Source organism: Capsicum annuum, unplaced genomic scaffold, assembly GCF_002878395.1.
Source record: "Capsicum annuum cultivar UCD-10X-F1 unplaced genomic scaffold, UCD10Xv1.1 ctg2852, whole genome shotgun sequence".
Lineage (NCBI taxonomy): Eukaryota > Viridiplantae > Streptophyta > Magnoliopsida > Solanales > Solanaceae > Capsicum > Capsicum annuum.
In genome coordinates this window covers 75,565-80,840 of record NW_025834956.1, presented here as the reverse complement: position 1 = coordinate 80,840, position 5,276 = coordinate 75,565, and positions in this window count along the sequence as shown.

Genomic DNA, 5,276 nt, shown 5'->3' with positions numbered 1-5,276 from the left:
ACCACCATATGTTTGATGAAGTTTTTGCATGGTTTTGACTTGAGTTTCGGAATATGAAATCTTTTATGCAAAGTACATGTTTGGGTGGTCTGAAACTATATTTTATGAAAGATCATGCTTAATGCATTATGGCTCAGAAATAGGACTTGCAAGTCTTGGTATGATGATACCAAACTCAAAAAATGCCATAATAGACACAAATGAATACAAAAATCAGACTTTATCATATTTGTATGTTTTAGAACTTCAGAGTGATGCATGTTCAGAAAAGGCTAAAATAGGGCATAAAAAGAGCTTAGGTAGTTCCCCGAAGAAGGCGTGACTTCAGAAAACTCTTTGCCCAAAACCGTGGTTTGCCGGCCCGGGTATATTATTATATGCTAACTTAAGTGCCGTATGGCATATCAGTTTCAGGAACTCCAACCCTTATGGCACACTCGGGTTGGAGGCTTCCCCGCCGAGTCAATGGCAGATTCCATATCGCCCAACGAATATCAGGTTTGTAGGGGATACCACCTAACTCAAAAGTAATACACAGATCAGAATTTGAAATTTACACACAGGTTACATGTTTTCAGAAGGTGCCCATGTGTTTTTCAGAAACTGTTTTATGCATGATATTTTGATGAAAATTACTCTCATGTATTATATTATATATATATATATATATATATATATATATATATTTTTAATTACACTATTTTGGATTGCTTCATGTTCCAGTACTTTTGTGTTGATCCTCCTCTCCTTCCAGGTTTTGAGACTCAGTCTAGGGGTCCAGATGAATAGTAGATATTTCAGATAGTGGTGAGCCTTCTATATTCCAGAAGGCCTGTTTACTTTCAGATATTTATCTTTAGTTATGTTTTGGTCTATTGGGAGCCTTGTCCCAGATTTCAGACTATTGCTATTAGTCATGTAGTAGAGATTTTACAGATGGATTTCAGATGTTGATAGATGTTGTGGGACTTTATTTCCCATAATTGATTTTATTAGACTTATGACCATGTTTTCATAATATTGTATATCTTTCGTATTTCTTTATCATATGAATTATGTGCATGATTACCAGATAGATAGAGGGCATTTTGGGCCTTCGGGTTCGAGAAGGCTCGTCACGACTAGGGCCTCGGTTTAGGTCATGACAAACTTGGTATCAAATTATGGTTCATGGTCCCAGGGTTTCTGCAAAATCATGTTGGGTAGAGTCTTATTTATGGGTGTATAGCGCGCCACACTTATAAGAAGGAGTCTACAAGGCATTTAGGAATGTGTCTCTTTCTTCATGTTCTAGTTCGTGCAGTAGAGTCAGAATGTTCCTCTTTCATACTCAAATTCATGCTATGGTATTGCCTATACGAAAGTAACAGTCATCCCAATTCTTTCCTTACTGAGACATTCTCATACATGTCTCATCATTGGGCCGATTCAAGTAAAGAAGTTTAGAGTCTAAATGGTATGGTTTGTTCTGATCGAATCATATAAGATTTTTGCAAGGACTTGAGAAGAGTCTGTTAGTTCTTTAAAGTGTGTTAGTTCTAGTGTAAATCTTGATTTTGATGAAATTGTGCTTTTTAGCCTGTAGTATTAAGTGTATTCAGTTCTTTTCAGAACTTATGTTGCCATTGTCGTGCTTCAAAGGTAATAAGGTGTAGCAGAATGTTGGAACTGTATTTCCACCTGAATAGTAGTGTGTCTTAAAGTGTTGTTTTCATGACCTATTGGTAATAAAATTAGACCAAGAAGTTGGTGATGTGAAGTCGCAAAGTTAGAAGTCAGAGTGAGGATGATTTACCCCTTTATAGTGATAAACTAATTTGGTAGCTAGCAGCATGTGTGGACAGTATGGTAGTCCATGGAGGAAGTGTTTGAGTCTGATTTTATTTCTACAGAGTAAGATGTGTATTCTTAGTTCATTTAATATTCCATATTAAATCTCTATCTCATGAAATATTGTCATCAAAGTGCTGTTGAAAAAAATATAGTCTAGTGAAGCCGTGTGAGGCCTATTTCGATTCACTAGCAACTTGTTGTCCAACTGGTTGTTCTTGTGCAGGTTTAATGTATGTATAGCTGAATCTGATTGCATGAGATTGAGACGGTAAGGAGAAGAATAGTCCTTGTGTGTTATTAGTAGAAGAAAAGAGAAGGAGTTGTTGGTTAGGGTGATTTGTTGGTTGCTTGAATATGAAAATGGCTATATTAGCGAGTAATTTATGATTATAGACTCATGGCTGTTTGAGGAATTTGAAGGTAGTGTAAATGTACGCTTGGGTAAGTAATTTTGATGTGAGAAAGCAGTATAAGTAGAGAAGATTGTATGGGGTTATAATAGCAGATTAAGGTTGATCATGTCTATTATATGACTTTACCCCTTGACCTTCTTTTTGTTGGTAGTTGTAAACTAGTACAACTTGTGAGAAGGTAGGTAGTGGATTTTAAGGTGTTTGAATAGAACGTGTCAATTTTATGGACTAGCATATTATTTTGCACTCATCATTGGTGGTAGATGGTTGATGCTAAGCTATAGGTTTAAATTGAAGTAAAGAATGTAGTGGTAAAAAAAATAGTGGCATGAGATCGATGATGCATGTTTTGTGTAATTAAATTAGTAGGCTTTATGTGTTGAAATAGTACGTGCTAATGAGTTATGATAAGGAAGGCCATAAGGTTATGATCGATTTTTTTAGTGTGGCTATGAACTTCTAATGTACTAGTGTTTCTTGATGGTTATGTCATAGTTTTCCAATGAGAATTGTGCATAAGGTTGGGTTGTAGATCACGTTTACGTTCAGCACTAGACACTAAGTTTGAACAGTTGATGCCCATTAAGATAGTTGTGATAATTGATTGGGCAATGATACCGGTTTTATGGAAGTGATCTAATAGGCTTGAACGGTGTACGCAAGAGATTGGGTTTATTTGATTCGTAGTGATGTATGCTATTGTACATGTGATGTAGAGGTATGCCTAAGATGACATGAGGTGGCGGCATTCTTTCTAAGGCTATTACTTATTACGCATGGCTAGTGGTACTGTTGAGTTGCTAGGTGGAAAAAGACTAGCTAGATGGTATATGGTGTTCTAAATGGCCAAGTTAAGGAGTTTTGATTGATAGCGTTGAGCCTTTTGATATGAACTTGATTCTCATGGTAAAGGAAAATAAGTTTAAAGTTTCTATGTTGGTAGACTACAATAGAAATAGAGTGGCTCATTGAAGACTTGGTGATACCCATGTTAGGTGTTAAAATCTAAGCTCGAGTCCTTGAAAGTCATGCTAATAAAAATAAGAGTAGAGGCACTAGATGGTGTGCACTTCAACTTTGGGGATACTCATGAAAATTTGAAGTTAGTAAGTGTTCGAGTAATAGATAATGACTATTAGGGTTACAGAATGATAGAGTGTGCCTCAGGAGGTAGTATTAGCAGTGGGCGTTCTACTCTCATATGTGGTCTTTTGGGTTAAGTTTTATTAATTTTATGTATTGTCAAATTTCTGAACCCAGAGTGCAGTGAGTGCAGTTAAGTTTAAAGTCTAGTAAGGTATCTCCCGAAAACTTAAGATGATGGCTTGAAGCTAAGGGGGAAATGACTAAACGAATAACCGAGTAAGACTCTCAGATTCTAGTAGTGATGCAGTATGATTTAGAACATCAGAAAGTAAGGGTGAATCTAAACCCATTCCTATCTTAGTATTTCTCAGTGATCCTACTACCTACTTATTCTTTACAATTTAGTTCCAAATCAGTTCACATTCATACATATGATAGAGATTCATGTACTCACACTTTATAATTTGCTCTGTTTTCATAACTCATGTTTTACGCTAAAAGATTGGCGAGATTCAGCTTATAGCCATGAATACCCTAAATTCAGAGCGCTTTGGTGAGTCCCTGTTGTTGTTTTGCTATCCCTCATGCCTTAGATGAGTGTCAAGCTTCATATAGTATTATTCCATGCCTCTAGATCTTATGTTCTAACCTTTTTGTGACTCCTCCGTATACGATGATAGTGGTGGTGAGTAATTATTCCTTGTTGATATAAGATCATAGTACGCTTGTTAGATAAAACCATAAGTATGAAGTAAGATTTGGGGCCAAGTTTTTATTTATGTGATGGTTAGTGGAATTTTTTATGTGTATGTTCTTGGGGTAGATCATGGGAGTGATATTGATAGTGGTTTAGAGAATATGTGAAGTATGCCTTTATGAGTGTTTGCTTTGAAGTTCATATGTGGTTATAAATATAGGCTTGAATGACATGTTGAGATTGTTGAAAAGGAACACTATATACACTAGCGACTTCATAGTAAGAGTTCAGAGTAGTCATTGAAGTGGTAAGGCATGTTATACTTAGGATGTGATCTTTAAAGGTGATATAGAAGATTGCATCATATGGTTTAGAATAATAGCGTGGTGTAGCATGTTGTATTTTTGTGACTTAGAGTTAGGCTTGATCGCGAAGTAAGGATTAAGCTATTTTAGACATTAGTAGAAAAATTTGTCAATGCTCATATGAGAAATTTAAGCTGAATTGAATGAATATCATATTTATAGGGAATAGTATAGTTAAGGGATATTCGGGAAGTGCTCTAAGCCTGAAAGTAAGAAGTTGTATTGCCAAAGGTCTGAAAATTCTATCCTAATTTAGGAGTTATATGTCCATATTCCAGACTGCAAAGTAGTGTCAATGTTGTGATTTCCTCAGTTGGATGTCTTGTGTAATCCATACCCAAGATTCATGGCTCCCTATTACTATTAGAAATCCCTTAAAGAGAGCGTTAATGAGATACTCCACTTAAGTATGAGGGTCTAGCCTAATTCAGTCTGTATAGCCAGTAAGTTAGTTTAGCAGTCAGATTCGCATGACTTGTTTTCTCGTCTTTTCATTTATTCATGCTATCCAAAATCTCAAACATGATACTATTCCAAGATAGAGTATACTAGTAATTGCGAGTATAGCTCAGTTCATGAGTCATGCATTAGGTTCAAATTTTAGATGTCCAGTTATGAATCAAATCGTAGGTGCCTTGTGCATCGTCTCAGTTTTCCGAGTATCCTAGTGAATTGAGCATTCATAGAGTCACGTAGTGTCCCAAGGGGGAGATACCCCATTCCGTTGCATGCATAGATTCTTATTACAAGATTCCCACCAGTTATCATTGCGTATTCATTCATACGTTCATACGTCAATTCAGTTAGATATGCATGCATTAGAAAAGCATGTCCAATAGAAAAGTTCAACTTATCAGTGTATTCAGTCCTGCATTCATGAGA